The 17,861-nt window shown below is 44.2% G+C and overlaps 1 pseudogene; it reads left to right on the top strand.

The window, feature by feature from the left end:
• The first annotated feature begins 72 nt into the window (after window positions 1–72).
• On the top strand, window positions 73–12,132 carry LOC125440560 (annotated as a pseudogene).
• Window positions 12,133–17,861: the final 5,729 nt, after the last annotated feature.

Raw genomic sequence — 17,861 nt, forward strand, 5'->3', positions numbered from 1 at the left:
TAGCAGGGTCAGGCTGGGGGTGTGGCCAGGGCAGGAGCCGGTGGTAGCTTTCTGCCGACCATTAGCCACCTTATGCCAGCAGCCAGCAGTTTAGACTTCAGCCACCCAAAATCTATTGAAACCCATGGGGGCCTCTCAGTGCGGGAGGGGGCTTTTTTTGCCTTGGAAGCCTCCCCCGGCCCCCTGGCTGCTTGGAGGGGGATGTTAGCTCATAGAAACGAAGATCTTAAATGTCATCTTTTGCATCATTTCATGGGTCATGTTAAGAGTTATGCTTCTGCTTTGTTTCATTAAGATGTCTGGTTGGTTTTACAACCTCAGTTGTTGTCTTGTTCATTGAATACCACACCCTGAATTTAGAGGTGGGATCCAGCAGGTTCTCACCAGTTCCTGAGAGTGGGTTACTAATTTTTTTGTGTGTGCCGAGAGGGGGTTACTAATTGGGTCTGCTGTTCCGTTAGAAGTTCCATTAGGTCCAAAAATCATAAAGTCCTGTTGTTTCCGATGTGGCTGGTTAGCGAAGGTAGAAAACGAGATAATTCTCCCTGTTGGGCTGTTTTAAAAACACGTTTTAGAAATATGGTAAAGTTCCTTGCTTAAGGAAAGTATCCTTCTTTTGATTTCTAGAAACAAAATTGAGTATTTGAAAGTATTAAGTATTTGACAGGCAGTCAATTAGAGGAGAAGTAGTTGTTTCTGTTGGCAGTAGATGATAGGACTTGCTACAGTGACTTTAAATTATGGACAGAAAAATACCAGCTGGAAATTAGGAACTTTGTTTTTTACAGTAACAGAGAAATTATTAATGCCCTGCCCCCAGAATGCCTGGCCACGCCCCCATTGTGACCCGCCCAGCCCCATTGGCGCTACGCCACTGTTTGAATCCCACCACCATGGGAACCTGTTACTAAAATTTTTGGATCCCACCACTGCCTGCATTGATTCATTCAGTGGAGTCCTCCTTGAATCCAAGTGACCAAGTGAACTATAAATGGTGTAAATAAACAATAAAGAGTTATCTCATTTTTAATCTGCCTTTTCCAACACTGGGGACTCAACGTAGCCTGCACCATCCTCCTCCCCTCCCTTTTATCCCCACAACACTCGAGGGGAGTGTCCGGCGGCCTTTAGTCTGCCTACGCTGCACGGTAAGGCATTAACATTTGCCTCGTCCGCCAAAAACCTCGAGGTGATACTGGACCCATCACTATCGTTGGTTGCCCAGGTCACCCAGACGGCTAAGGCGTTCACCTACCATCCCTGCGGCCAGGCTAGACAACTGGCCCCCTACCTCTCCCGCTCTGATCTGGCCACAGTGATCCATGCCACGGTCACCTCTAGGTTAGACTACTGTAACTCGCTCTATGCATGGCTTACCTTTAGCCATGATCCGGAAATTGAAGCTCGTGCAAAATGCGGCAGCCAGGTTGCTGACGGGAACATCTATTAGGGACCGGATTACTCCGGTCCTGTACCAACTACACTGGCTGCCGATCGAGTGCCGGGTCATGTTTAAAGTTTTGGTTTTGACCTTTAAAGCTATTCGTGACTAGGAGGATCGCATTAGGAACCATAGGGTTGATGTGTGTAGAAGGTTAGAAGGTTTAGAAGGTTTATGTGTGTAGAACCAGAGCAGGACTTCAACGACATTTTTTGCCCTTGCCGTAGGAGACTTTTTGGGGGTGTAGGTGGTGGAATTTCAGACTAAGATTAAGGAAATCCAAGTTCATGCCCCCACCCTGCCCAAAAAGGTTTTTGCCTGACTTTGGGCCATTCATGCATTCTCAAACAGACCTGCCTCACAAGATGATAAAATGGAGTCAAGAACAATGTGAGCTACTTGGGGTCCCAGTTGGAGAGAATGGCAGTGCAGATCAGGAGGGTGAAACATAGTCCTTCCTTCAAGGTGCTTACAGGGATTGTCTCCAGGGTAACTAATGTCAGTCTGGAGATCAGATGCAATTCTAGATGATCTCCAGGTCTCACTAGTGACTAGGAGGATCGCATTGGGAACCATAGGGTTGATGTGTGTAGAAGGTTAGAAGGTTTAGAAGGTTTATGTGTGTAGAACCAGAGCAGGACTTCAACAACATTTTTTGCCCTTGCCGGAGGAGACTTTTTGGGGGTGTAGGTGGTGGAATTTCAGACTAAGATTAAGGAAATCCAAGTTCATGCCCCCTAGGTCAGGGTACATGCAGGAGCCTAGTTCAGGGTACATGCAGGAGCCTAGTTCAGGGTACATGCAGGAGCCTAGTTCAGGGTACATGCAGGAGCCTAGTTCAGGGTACATGCAGTTGGGTTCTGGGAAGGGGAATTACAGTTGGAGAGTCAGCCTATTGTAGCAGGCAAGAGTGGTGACTCGAATCAGGAGAATCAGGTTTGATTCCCCACTCCTGCACACACGTGGTAGACTCTAATTGGTTGAACCAGGTTAACTTCCTCACTTCTCCATCTGAAGTCTGCTGGATGGATCTTGGACCCGTCAAAGTTCTCTCAGGACTTTCTCGGCCCTACCTACCTCACAAGGTTTTTGTTGTGGAAAGGGGATGGGAAGACGATGGTAATCTGCTTGGAGACTCCTCAAAGGTAGAGAAAAGCAGTGCACAAAAATTAACCCTTCTTCTTCTCCCTAGTGAAACTAACCTGAACATATGTCATTGTCGTAATGAATTAAAAATATATTAAAGAACCTGGAATTTACCAGTCTGAATCCCAAGGCCACATTATGCAAACACCCTTCATTATCATGGTCTTAGTGTTTTTGTATTTCTGACCACTATGTCAGAAATTGGATAATAGAATCCTTTTTTGTAGGGATTTGTTTTGCTTCTCCTGCCAACAAAATGCAAGGGAGTAGATATATATATAGCAAGCAAAGTGCGAGGGTGAACATTTGGGGTGGCATTGAGGATAGTTAAGGTATACCAGAACTACTTCAATTCCAAGTGTGTCCAGACAGCCTGATTGCTCCCCCCCACACAAACCCTGTGTGTTTTTCTTTCTCAGTCTTCTGTATCTAGTTGTCACTCTACTAACAAAAGATTTGACAAACTTTCCCCACAGTTGTGGAAAGTCAACTTAGGAAAGTATGATTATCTCCACTGTAATTGTCAACTTCCTCATAATAACTGCTTATCGGAGTCCCTGAGGCATTTCAGGGGTGATCCGAAAAACAACCACATTTGTGGATCATGCTAGAAATGCCACCTTTGGAACTGCAGGTTGGACCCGGGGCTGGGGACAGGCAGAGTTCTCTCGTGTCAGCAATCAAATCCAGGAGATTGTGATGAGTTATTGGCAGGATGATGTTCATTGCAGTGTTGGTTCTGGTTCTGGTTCTGCTGCATCAGATCATGTTCAAGGTTCATGACTGCAAATGCTCCGTCAGCGAACCTCTCTCAAGTTTTCACGAACACTATCAAGAAGGAGATCTACTCATTGGAGGAATTAGCTCTCATGTTTATGCTACTTCACAAATGGTGGATTTCAGGAAACTATCAAGTTATATGGCCTACGATATGCCCTTGTAAGGATGGGTTTTCCCCCTATACAAATTATCTAATGTTTATAGAAGTGGGCAACCAGTTCACATTGTATTGAATTCTAGAAATGGAAAGATTAATTTCTAACGTCTGTTTTAATTGACCTCCTCATTTCCTTTCCATGTTTTTTTTTCGTTGAAGAGAGATATCTTGACCTCATATGGAAAGGCCATCTTAGGATACAACCGTTGTTTTTATTACATTTGAGGAAGTCTTGTTATGATGTTTTTATTTATGGTTTTATGTTGTACACCGCCCAGAGCCCTTCGGGGATGGAGCGGTATATTTAATTAATTAATTAAATAAATAAATAAAAGCACTAACTGTATGATCTTCATTTAGGGGGAAAAGTTATTTTAAACAGTGGACAATACTTGGTACAATACAGATGTCATGTGAAGTGAAATATGGTCTTGGAATCTAAGTAGATTTGCTATAATACTCCTTAGTGTATCTAAATTGCAGTTCAAAGTGTTCGTTGTGAGGCCACACCTGTTTTTCAATATCGTCATTTCAGCAAATATATTACAGAGTCTCACAGCTCGTTTGTGGGATACTGAAAGATTAGAGAATCACCTGAAATACACAGAAATAATATCTTGGATGGGAGAGGGGTTAAATTTTAAATGTAATGGAGGGTAGGGAATCTGATTATCACTCAACCCAGTCCATTGTACTTATCCCATAACCAATATTTTGAGTAAGATATATGTAGTTAACCATAAAACATGATAATATTACAATAAGTTTTCTTAGTTGCTCTCTGTTTCTTGGCGCAGAGTACAGACTAGTCATTACCAACATGTCTTGGCCATAGCTTTTGCTGTGAAGGAAATCAATGAAAACCTCCAGCTCTTACCCAATGTCACCTTGGGCTTCCATGTATGTAACAGTTTCTTCAATGCAAGAGAAACTTATCGTGCCACAATAGACCTTCTCTCTACAAAGAACAGATTTATTCCCAACTACAAGTGTGATTTCCAGAATAATCTAGTAGCAGTCATTGGAGGACTTGAAGCTGAAATTTCCCTCTACATAGCAACGTTGTTATCCATCTACAACATTCCACAGGTATGTTGGGAAAGTGTTGCCCTTGATATGAAACAGTTGACCTCATCTATTCAAGGAACAGCCAAGTGAAGAGAAACACATATTCTAATTACCCATGTCTTTTTGACAACCCCCGTTCTTACAGATTTATTCTTGAGAATCTAATGATGTCAAAATGCAAAACCTTCCATGTTTTATATTTTAATTTATTTTTTGAATGTTTATATGCTTCTATGGGAGTATGTAACTGTATGGTATCATCAGGTCTCAGAAGCTAAGCAGGCTCGGTACTTGGAGGGGAGACCGGAAGAAAGGCTTTGCAGAGAAAAGCAAATGGCAAACCACTTCTACTTAAACACTTGCTTTGGGTACCCCACAGGACAGCTGTGACTGGACAGTACTTCACACACACACACACACACACACACACACACACACACACACACACACACACACACACACACACACACACACACACGTGCTACCTTTCCTTAAAATGTAAGGCTTTTCATAGCAACATAGAAATATAATATTATGACCTCAAATATAATGGCACCATTAGGAATGGAGTTCAAAAATTCAAATGAGACAGAATTAGTCAACCATTTAAACCTCAGAGTGTGTCAAGCAGCAAATGCCTCCTTGAAGGATGAAATACTTTGGAGCCAAAGTAATAGAGTTTAGGGCTTTAAATGAGTGTTACAATGCAATAAATCAACTGGGACCCATTATTATAGGAACAGGGCAGCTTTTGCTAGTTCTACATGTCTGACAAATGTATCTTTGTAACACATGAAGGGAACTCAGACACTTATACCTTGAAAATCTTGTTAATCTGAAAGGTATTCTGTTGCTCACTGTATTGCTACTGTATTCTGTTGCTCACTGTAGTAAGTCACTGTTAATATTCTGGAAAATTTGCAATTTCCAGAACTCTCCAAATACAACCCACCAAATGGCATGTTGAAATAATCCAGTGTAGATGTTATCAAGCCACGTGTGACTGTAGCCATGCATACCTTCCCCAGGACTAGACACATGCGACCAAACACTGGTGAAGAGCCCTCATTGACTCATGCATACTTTTATTTCCAGATATTAGTATGCAATAGAATTATTTTAGAGGCAGTATCCAGGACTGTTTCATAGATGGATGATGATGAACCCCTTCAAGTATTGTGATACGTTCTATGACTGGATGACCTATTCCTGATCACAACCAACCTTTTCAATCTCAATCTCTATGTTTCCCTCTCATGTTTAACGTCATTCAGTTTACATACGGCTCTACTTCAGAAAAGGTTGAAACATTCTCCGGACGTTCCAACTATCAGATGGTCCCAAATGAAGCCCAGCAGTACAAGGGGATTCTCCACTTAATTCTGCATTTCAGGTGGACGTGGATTGGGCTCATTACTGTGGATGATGAACGTGGAGATAGATTCCAGCAAGCCGTGCTTCCTCTGTTTTTGCAGAATGGCATCTGTTTTGCCTTCACTGAAAAAATCCTCCAAACCAGTGCGATAGAATATTATTTTGACATGATTCAAAGTGGATGGAAAAAATATGATATTGTAATGGAGAGTAAAGCCAATGCAGTTGTCCTTTTTGGAGATACCCAATCTGTCACATATTTGAGATACGGAATAATGTTCTCAGAGCTAGAATTCACAACAGCAGTGCCTAAAGGGAAAGTTTATATTACGACCATTCAGATAGAATTTGCATCATATTATTTTCAAAGACAATGGAACAAACGGATCCTTCATGGGGTTTTATCCTTCACAGGTCATACAAATGAACCACCCGGATTCCAGCGGTTCCTTCAGAGCAGAAACCCTTTTGTGACGAAAGAAGATGGCTTCATCAGGGAATTCTGGGAACAGGCATTCCTCTGTCAGTTCTCAGGTTCAGTGGAACAAAAGGGGTTTAATAGATATTGCACTGGGAAAGAGAAGCTGGAGAGTCTTCCTGGAGATATTTTTGAAATGAAGATGACTGGCCCCAGCTACAGTATCTACAATGCGGTCTATGCTGTGTCACATGCATTACATACCCTGCATTCATCTCTTTATGGACATAGAAGGATTATGAAGGGAAAGAAATGTAGCCCCTCATGTCAACCATCATGGCAGGTAAATATCGTAGGTAGAAAGAAAACCATGTCTCTGGAGATTGGAGGAGGACACAATTTATACAGCATAGCAATTCTCCAGAAACCATGCCAAGTTTCATCTTTTTGACGAGTTGGCTCCCACAATCCATTAAAAAGGCCTCAGTTCTTCATGGTTCAGTCTTGTTAGCTGTTTCCTCGACTGTTTACTAAGACCATGACAGAACAACAGAGTGTCGATAAGATGTCTATTTAGCATGTTCCTGTTGGATTTGATGCTCAAATAAGGTAGGAACTGTTGCATATTTGAAATTTCTGTCAGATTCAAGGTAGAGGACAATGGAGGGGGGGGGGGTGATGAATGCTGAATAAAAGAGAGAGTGTCTTTAGATCTCTGGATTGGAAACCTCTTTGATTTTACAAAGGGCCACAGTTATCAGGAAAACATTACCCCTTGAATGCAGACGCAGATGTCTGGAAAAAGGAGGAGGACAAGGAGGGAGCTGGTGATGTGGGACCAAGGGGTCAGCCCCCTTAGTGGCTGCCATTAACCCACCAACAGTGTTCTAGAGCCCATTGGATTTGTTCATTCAATGGCCTTCACTGCGAGTAAGAGAAAGGCAGATCTTGGAAATGCAAAGAAATGGACGGTTCCTTTTGTGACGTACAGCGGACATGCAGCAAAGAGAAAGAAAATGTTGGAAATGATACATTCTGAAATACTGAAGAGTTTTAAAATTAAATTTGTCAAAGAATATTTCATGAAACTGTGAAGAACAGTTTTCGATATTTGACTACTGCAGCCAGAGTGGCACAAAATAGAAGATGGAAGAAGCTAAGAGAATTGGGGGGGGGGGGGATTTTTTGACATGATTCCAGCTATTTTGGCTGGGCCACCATTAATTTAAAAAATGCCCAGGGGAATCCTCTCTCCTATCCCCTCCCCTCTCCCTTGTTTGCTTGCCAGTCAGCCAGGTCAGCTCAGAACCCTTCCTCCACCACCACCTCTGGGCTCCCTGTGAGCTTGGATACCGCAGGTGGGCCCAGTTGCACCCACCACCACTGCGGCTTCCATGCGCCACGTGGGTCTTGGAGGTGAGCACTGCCGCCGTGGAGTCAAGGTGAGTGTGAGGAGATGGGGAGGGGGAAATGGGAGGTGGCAAAATTTGGTTTTTGGTCTAATATAATCTGTTGAGAATCTGGATATTTCCAAAATGGGGGTTTGGGAATATCCAGGTTTACTGAAAATCTTCAGGTCCATTAGCTCTGAAAATGAATTTTTTTGGAATTGTTTACACACCCATAATAATTGCAATGAAAATGTATCTTGAGGAATAAATTGGAAAAGCATCAAAATGTGGTACAGAAAGACTTTCTTTTGACAAAGTGCTATTAAGAAGCAAATATGAGCATGCCCTTTGCTTTTCAATGAGCTGCTGATCTCTTCTTTGTTTCATTCTAGCTTCACAGCTTTCTGAAAAGTGTCTCATTTAATAACAGTGCTGGGGACAAAATTTCATTTGATGCCAGTGGAGAAGTAGCAACAGGGTTTGATATTGTCAACTGGGTTGTTTTCTCAAATGAATCATTTTATAAAGTCAAAATTGGCGAGTTTCACCCAGAAGCTCCTACAGACCAAATGTTGACCATTAAGGAAGATGGCATTACATGGAACAGCTGGTTTAACCAGGTAAGATTGATCCACGGTACTATACTCTGCTCTGGCGAACCAGGTTCGATTTCCTGCTACTCCACGTGAGTAGCAGATTTTAATCTGGGAAACTAGCTTTGATTCCCCGCTCCCCCACATGAACAGCGGACTCTAATCTGGACACCCGGGTGAGTTTCCCTGCTCCTACACAAGAAGCTCACTAGGTGACCTTTTGCTTGTCAGTTCTCCCAGAACTCTGTCAGCCCCATCTACCTCACAAGGTGTCTTTTGTGGGGAGAGGAAAGGGAGGAGTTTGTAAACTCCTTTAAGGCTCCGTAGGCTTGAGAAAAGTGGGGTACAAATCCAAACTTTTATTCTCAAATTGAAACCGCCCCGCCAATGTAATTAAACATAAGGGACTCTGGGGTGAATGAATGAAACACAGTACACATCACAGAGGAGAAGTGAATGTCCTGTTCTACTGACCATTAATAATTTTAGGGGGAAAAGAGAACAGAACATCATGTTGCATCCATTGACTAATGGTTTTCCTCTCTCCTTTATACACTAGACACAACCCCTTTCTGTCTGCAGTGAAAGTTGCCATCCAGGTGATCGGAAGCAATTGAGAGAAGGGGAGCCATTCTGTTGCTACAACTGCATTCGTTGTCCAGAAGGGAAGATTTCTGATGAGAAGGGTCAGAGATTTACAGTCTAATTCTAAGCAGAGTTTCACCACAACAGAATAAGCTAAGAGAGCTGGTGTAGTACAGTGATGAGAGCGTGGAAGCAGGACTTGGGGAGATGCAGGGTCAAATGATCCCCACTCTGCGATGGAAGCGGAGTCACAAACTTTCAGCCAGACCTACCTTACAAGATTGCTGTGGGGATAAAAGGGAGGGGAGGAGGATGGTGCAGGCTGCGTTGAGTCCCCAGTGTTGGAAAAGGCAGATTGTAAATGAGATAAGTCTTTATTGTTTATTTACACCATTTAGGGTTCACTTGGTCACTTGGATCCAAGGTGGACTCCACTGAGTGAATCAATACAGGGTGTGGTATTCCATGAACAAGACAACAACTAGGGTTGTAAAACCAACCAGACATCTTAATGAAACAAAGCAGAAGCATAACTCCTAACATGACCCATGAAAAGATGCAAAAGATGACATAGTAGGATCTTCGTTTCTATGAGCTAACATCCCCCTCCAAGCAGCCAGGGGGCCGGGGGAGGCTTCCAAGGCAAAAAAGCCCCCCCCCACGGGTTTCAATAGATTTTGGGTGGCTGAAGTCTAAACTGCTGGCTGCTGGCATAAGGTGGCGAATGGTCGGCAGAAAGCTACCACCGGCTCCTCCCCTGGCCACGCCCCCAGCCTGACCCTGCTATTCCAGCAGTGGTGCCATAGGCACTGGGACACCATTACCACGTCCAATACTATGTCCCAGTGTCAGAGGGGCCTGCAGCAGCGGCACACCAGCGAGATCTCCCTTCCACCTGGGTCAGTGCCTTGGAGAGGGCAAATCTGCTGGCATGGCTGTAGGCCACTCCCACGGGTAGATTCGCCCCCCCCCTTTGGATGGGAACTTTAAATATATCAGCAAATCATCGTTCCTACTAACTTATCTAAGTAAGCCAGTCGTTTAGTACTGTGTAACTTTATTGCCTGCACAGAAAATCTCTCTTGGACAACTCAGTTTTGCATCATTGGCCCAAAACCAAGAGAACTGGAGCCTCCCTGAACGTCTCAGGAAGACCATTCCACAGGTGGGGGCCCCAAAGGAGAAGACAGGTGTGGATTTTGCCCATTTGAAGGTGAATTGCTTGCAGGGAATGCACACACCTTACTCAGGGGACTGGGACTCTTGCTTGCTTGAGTGCAAAGGAGGGAAATGCTCTGCCTCCCCAAAATCAGAGGGTCAGAAGGGAGGTCCTCCAAGAGGGCAGCTTGAAGTGGCATCAAAGTAAAGCTAAGAGCAGGTGCACTCTGATCTGGAGGAAACGGGTTTGATTCCCCGCTCTGCCACTTGAGTTGTGGAGGCTTATCTGGGGAATTCAGATTAGCCTGTGCACTCCCACACATGCCAGCTGGGTGACCTTGAGCTAGTTGCAGCTTTTCGGAGCTCTCTCAGCCCCACCCACCTCACAGGGTGTTTGTTGTGAGGGGGGAAGGGCAAGGATATTGTAAGCTCCGTTGAGTCTCCTACAGGAGAGAAAGGGTGGATATAAATCCAAACTCTTCTTCCTCCTCCTCCTCCTCCTCCTCCTCCTCCTCCTCCTCCTCTTCTTCTTCTTCTTCTTCATCATCTTCTTCTTCTTCTTCTTCTTCTTCTTCAATGTGCTTTATTAAATTCAAACAAGAAAGTTACAGAAAAGACAAATAGAATGGTTAAAATAGGTAATTTGGTTATAGTCTTTCAAGCTGATAAATTCCTCAGATCACACCGTATATTTAAAGGGTGACAAAGGAGGAGAGAAGAAAGAGGAGAGAAATTTACTATGAAGGTATCAAGTTGAGAGGAAGAAAATTGGAAAGAATTGAAATGGTTAAAAAGAAAGGAGACAATGAGACATATCTATTATATCTTCTTCTTCTTCTTCTTCTTCTTCTTCTTCTTCTTCTTCTTCTTCTTCTTCTTCTTCTTCTTCTTCTTCTTCTTCTTCTTCTTCTTCAACTAGCCTATGCTTCTTCCATAGGTAGCCAGCTGCTTACCAGAATAGTCCGGTCCTAGCACGTCTAGGCTACAGTAGGGAGAGGGACGGGCTGTGGAGTGAAATACATTTCCTGTGATCCCAACAAAGGTATAAGACATGGGGACACCTATGGGATATGGAGAACACTGACATTGTCCCTCCTTCTCTTTTACAGACCTGGATGAATGTATCACTTGCAGAGAAGATCACTATCCAAACATGGGACAAAATCAGTGTATTCCCAAAGATGTCACTTACTTGTCTTATGAAGAGCCACTGGGGATTGCTTTAGTGACTTCTGTCCTTTGCTTGTCTCTTATCACACTTTTGGTGATGGGGATCTTCATGAAGCACTGCAACACCCCCATTGTCAAAGCCAACAACAGGAACCTCACCTGTGTATATAGTCGCCTCCTCCTTTGCTTCCTCTGCGCTTTGCTGTTCATTGGCCAACCGTATCTGCTGTCCTGTCTCCTCCAACAAACCTTCTTTGGCATGGTCTTCTCAGTGGCCCTTTCCTGTCTGTTGGCAAAAACTATCACGGTGATCCTGGCTTTCCAGGGTGTCCATCCAGGAAGCAGCCTGAGGAAGTGGGCGGGGAAACGAGTAGAAGCGGCTCCATTGTGATTTCCTGCTCCCTTTCCCAAGCAGCCCTTAGTTTTGTGTGGCTGACCATTTCTCCTCCATTTCCAGATGCTGACCTGCACTCACAGACTCAAGCAGTTGTACTGGAATGCAATGTGGGGCCCATCACTATGTTTTACCTTGTCCTGAGAGCTACATGGGCCTCTTGACCATGAGAGCCAGTTTAGGGAGTGGCTTTTCTTAGGCCAGGCAGTTACCTGACAGTTTCAATGAAGCCAAATTTATCACTTTCAGTCTATTGGTCTTTTGCAGTGTTTGGTTGTCCTTTGTACCAACATATCTGAGCACCAAAGGAAAATCCATGGTGGCTGTTGAGATCTTCTCCATCTTAGCCTCCAGTGCTGGGCTTCTGGGTTGCATCTTTGCCCCCAAATGTTACGTTATTTTGCTGAGGCCTGAGCTGAACAACAAGGAACAGCTGATAAGGAGGAAGAGGAAATAATGTGAAGAACCAACATTTGCCAGATACTTTTTGTTCTGACTCTTCCTAAGAGTGACCAATGAGAGTAAAAAAAACCTTCATTGAGGGACTGACAGGTAAACAACCATTAATTCTGTCTTGCTTTGGGTAGGGGCACTTATTTCCTGCAGGGATGCTGGTGGAAGTCTCCTGAAAGGAACCAGCCACATTTGCTAAAGTGTGCTTGGGAGGGGCATAAGAACATAAGAACAAGCCAGCTGGATCAGACCAGAGTCCATCTAGTCCAGCTCTGTGCTGCCCACGGTAGCCCACCAGGAAGGTGCCCTTGCCCCAGGAGACTCCACGTGCACAGGATGGCAAGGAGCAATGGCCTTCTCGCGGCTTTTGCTCCAGAGCACACCCTGGACTGGTAGAGCATTTGCAATCTCTCAGATCAAGGAGGATCCAAGATTGGTAGCCATAAATCGACTTCTCCTCCATAAATCTGTCCAAGCCCCTTTTAAAGCTATCCAGGTTAGTGGCCATCACCACCTCCTGTGGCAGCATATTCCAAACACCAATCACACGTTGCGTGAAGAAGTGTTTCCTTTTATTAGTCCTAATTCTTCCTCCCAGCATTTTCAATGTATGCCCCCTGGTTCTAGTATTGTGAGAAAGAGAGAAAAATTGAAGGTGAACCTGATGTCCACAACATTTGCTCCTCCCAAGCAAACTTTAGCAACATTGGCTGGTTCCTTTCAGCAGACTCACACCAGCAGCCCTTTGGAAATTAGGCGCCCCTACCCAGAACAACCCTCTCCCCGAGGCTGCCCCCAAATGTCCAGCACAGAGCCAGCTGGGCATAATAGCAAGCTTTAATGAAGTCTATGGTGGGAAAAGTTAATTAATTTTTCCCACCACAGAGCTTGCTGGAGAGCCTGATAGATTTTGGGGAATTTATGAGTATGTAAGCACTGGCTGCACATTTTTGAAGATAGACTTTCAAGGTGGCTCCAGGAGGCCATCCTGGTTATAGCATCCAGACTTGGTGAACTTAGCTTCTGGGGAAGGGGGCAGGTTGAGATAGTTCTGAGGGAACTCAGCCAGCAGGCTTCACGTGCAGGAGCAGGGAAACAAAATAAACCTTTGGGGGGCCCATAAAAATTGAACCCCCAGATTAGAGTCTGCCGTTTTTTGTGGAGGAGTCGGGAATCAAACCTGGTTCTCCAGATTACAGTCTACTGCTGGATAAAGTCTCCACGGCCTATGTAGTCAGTCAGTTTTATTACGGCCATTAGGCCAGCAAAAAAGAGAAGAGAAGAACGAGAAGAAGAAAGAACAATAAACAAAAGAGAAAAACCGAATTTGTACAGAAATCCATGATATAAGTCTATACACAAAAAATATCATCGAAACATAAAATTATTCACGGTCACCATCTTGTGGTCCTGGCTCTTGGTCCTAACATGATTCTTAAGCTTATTATGTGCTTAGCATACAGAATTTAGCTTCCTGCTGAGATACTCCACAAGAGAGAAACTTCGGTCTTCCAGTAACATTCTCACAAGGAACTGAATCGGAATTAGCTATAGATTTAAATTTCTGTACTATGAATGAACAATGGATGGAATTAAAGCCCTCCCTTTCCCTTTTATGGAGTTCTGATGCAATAGAAGATATACTTAATACAGAGTCCGCTTCCCCTGAGCTACAAACACATAATCCTCTATGCATTAGGATTTTTTTAGGAAATCTACCCATTAGATACAATTGGCTGATGGAAAAGCGTCAAAAGCGGGCTCCCAGAAAAGGCGTCCAGTGGCATTTCGTAGATGTTATGTTGGACAGGTAAGGGGCAGCTGAGATACCTGTCCAAGATTTTAATGGTTTATATAACACCGGTAACAAGGGGAGATCTGTTTGCATTTCAATATCATTGAGCCGTTGATAAACCAGGGCTGTTACTCTGCAATGATCCAGTTCCAATAGTTGTACAGGATCCAAGCCACACTGTATAAGTTTAAATGTTATTTTTTTTCTAGCCAGCTTGGATATGGTGTGGCTGCTGGTAGAAAAGGCAATAAGCCCACACAGCCTATGTATATTTTCCTTTGGTGCTGAGAAAAGTTGGAACAAAAGACACTCACACACTGTAAATCTCCAACCTACTAAAACTATGTTACCTCAAAGATGCACCCACCTGCTCCTTGGTTGATTGGACCCTCTTTTATTGAAGTAACCCTAGATTCACCCTGGCCCAGAGCCCCACTGCCCATCTTATCATGGAGGTGGGCTGTCTTCATCTGAAAAAACCTTATAACTCTTAAGGTGGTGTTTTTGCTCATTTTTTTGTTCCAGAGGGGAGATGTACCTGGCCATATCTTTTCCTACCAGGTGAAGGAAGTCTCAGGTGCTGTCAGACCTGGAGCACTGAATGAGAATTGCTAGTCTTAACAATCAGACACTTAAAGTAGCTGGCATGGCTCTAAGACCTTAGGAACTGGTTTCTATCAGCAGAGTTTAAAGTGGAGTCACTCTGGTAAGATGAGAAAGTGTAGTAGTCTTCTTGTATTCACTGCAACCTTCTACCACTCTTGGAAAATAATACTCTCCACGCAAGATGTTCTTTCCATAGGAAGGTTTTTACTTTAGCAGTTGCAAGGTTACACAAGTCTATTCTATACAAGACTATAAGGCTATACAGAACTCTTTAGCAAGAACAAAGTTCAACACACAGAGAACTTAACTCAGTCACTATCTCTATCTCTATCTGAACTGAGCATATACAAAGCATTGCTTATACATCCAACTGGATACTTTTCCCCGCTCCAGCATCAGCCTCTCATTGGTCTAGAGTTACAGTTGAACCACCAATCATGTTAAAGGTCAATTATTGCTACTTCTTGCACCTAGACTAACTGTCTGCAGCCTTGGTTTTTGCAAACTTCTGCTAAAGACGCCGGTGAATCACCACGAGGCGAGGTTGCTGCTCGGGGTGGGGAGGAGCGAGGCCAGTTGATGCCACCCCATTAAAGGGGGGGAGGAAGGGGAGAAGGAGCCATGCTAGTGAAGGGCGAACGCCGCTGAAAGAAAGGAGGGGCAAACCGAGACTCCTTTGTCCCGGGCCATGTGCTCGCCGGCTTGCGATTTGCCCACCCACCTCTCTCTGCTTTGCTATGTTAATGCATGCTATTTTGTCATAGCCCAGCTACGTGGCGGTTTGGCGCATGGGTATGGCTCTGGAAGGGCAAGGGGAAGGGAGCTAGGGAGCCACGCCTTCCCCTTGGGAATGGCAACAGCGGCAAGAGGCGACCGCCCCTGCTGAACCAGGCCGAAGGGGAACATCTCTGGCCAGGAGTGTCCGCCTGGCAGAGCCCCGCAATAGAACGAATCTCGGGACAGGGCACCCACCCTGCTGAGCTGTAGCACATCACCTGTATGACCAGACCCAGACTCATGCTTAGCCTCAAGCTTCTGCTCAATAAAATGGCTATGGCCAATTTATTACCCCAGCAATTGAGTAGTGTGCGTTATTGGGAAGGGCCTCGCTCAAAAGAGATCCACCTTCGGACAGCAACCTAGAAGATGACCTTTTTGTGAACCTTTACTCTCTCTTTTATACATCATGACAGTTTCAAGGTGAGGGAAAATACTGATGGTCTTCTCTATTGAGAGATGGGTGCTGTAAGGGATATGTTAGTAATAGCAATTCATCAACAACTGCAGAGCTTGGCCAACAAATCCTGCTCGCCAATGAACGTGGCAATTCCATTTGTGCAGGGAAACCCAGCCTACTATATTGCAGCGCTTACCAACCCTATATATAGGAGAGCCTACGTGCTGGCTAGATTTAACATTATGCCATCCCCGCTCCATAGAAGAGAAGACTCAAGGGTCTACCAAACTATAAGAGGCTTTGCCCCTGCAGTCCAGAACAGTTAAGTTCCATTGGTAACACATTCTCCTCCACTGCCCACTTTACCAGAAACCAAGATCCAGCTTATTATCACAAATCATTGACTCTATGAAAACCCTGACAGAGCTTGATAAAGTAAATATGCTCTTAAACTGTAATGACCTTGACTGTTGTCTCGCAGTGCGTAAAAGCCAGGTTTCTGGCTGAAGGTTCTGAGTAACTGAACTTATGATCCAGTGTGAAGTTTTATCTAGTAATTTTAACTGTATTTATATTGTATGTTCTGTACGCCAATAAAGGCTTATTGAATTGATTAAAAAAATAGCAATTCAATGAATATTTTCAGAGGGGAAACATGATATCAGTCTTGTTGAGATGATTAGTTTCTAGCAGGAGACCCAATGTTCTACATCTTGCATTCCATTTAGGGTGTGGGGGAGAATGACGAGGTTAGTGTTTGAGTCAGCCCTCCTTAGGTGTCAGCTGTCTCCTGTCTGGACTTCATTTTGTCCCTGCTGAAGATATACATACATAAGCCTTTATTGGCATAGTCAGAAAAAGTTACATAAATCAGGAACAATTGCATGGATACATGATAGATAAAAGGCCCCACGGGGAGCACAACAAATACGTTCTACTGGGAAATCTCAACTGTCTCCGCAATGAAATTGGCGATCTCTTCACAAAGACCGGGGTCCACAGGTGTAGCTACCATGGGGACATCCGGGGACAAGTGCCCCGGGCGCCACCTTGTGGTGGGCGCAAAAATTGCAGGTTCGTTTGTGGCTTTCTGTATTTTTTACTGTTTTTTTCAATTTCGGCCTGCAGGGCTACGAATTCATTAGGCTAAACGAAAATTTCAGAGTATTATCGTCCAGGTGAATTCTCCTGATGATACCAGCCAGGTTTGGTGAAGTTTGGTTCAGGGGGGTCCAAAGTTATGAACCCACTAAGGGGGTGAGCCCATCCTCCATTGTTTCCCAATGGGAGCTAATAGTAGATGGGGCTATCATTTTGAGGGTCCATAACTTTGGACCCTCTCTGAATCAAGCTTCAATAAACCTGTAGGGTGGTGGTATCATAAGGATAGTCTCCTACTTGTCCTACCCAGGTTTAGTGAAGAGTTGGATTTCAGGGGTCCAAAGTTATGGACCCCCCAAAGTGGAGATGATCCATCCCCATTGTTTCCAATGGGAGTTAATGGTAGATGGGCCTACCCTTTTGAAGGTCCATAACTTTGGACCCCTGAACCAAACTTCACCAAACCTGGGTGGTGGTATAATCAGGATAGTCTCCTAAAGGATAGCCTAAAAAAATTTGGTAATGTTAAGCTTTCAAACATTGCTCTCCTGACATTGCGGCACCCACTCAAATTTTCCCTTCAGGTTCTCTCTTTAAATCCACCCCCTTTGGAGTGGATTTAAAAGGGAAGAATCTAGGCTCCCTGATTAAAAAAAAAAACATTGAAAGTATTGTTGAAGGCTTTCACAAACTTCAGGTTCAACCTGGTTGTTGTAGGTTTTAGAGGCTGTGTGGTAGATCTTGTTGTTCCTAGCGTTTACTGCATCTGTGGCTGGCATCTTCAGAGGTATATCACAGAGAGAAGTCACCATTTATAAGAGAAGTCTGGACTGAGTGTATAACAGACTTCTCTCTGGGATACACCTCTGAAGATGCCAGCCACAGATGCAGGTGAAACAATAGAAGCTAAGATCTACCAGACCACAGCCACACATTTGAAAACCCACAATATAGCACTGGCTAATGATGCTGTTTGGGGTGGATGAGTGGGAAATCAACCCTGAAAAAAGCATCACTTTCAATGTTGTTTAAACTAGAGAGCCCAGAGTCTCTC

The sequence above is a fragment of the Sphaerodactylus townsendi genome, linkage group LG11 (genome assembly GCF_021028975.2).
Source record: "Sphaerodactylus townsendi isolate TG3544 linkage group LG11, MPM_Stown_v2.3, whole genome shotgun sequence".
NCBI lineage: Eukaryota > Metazoa > Chordata > Lepidosauria > Squamata > Sphaerodactylidae > Sphaerodactylus > Sphaerodactylus townsendi.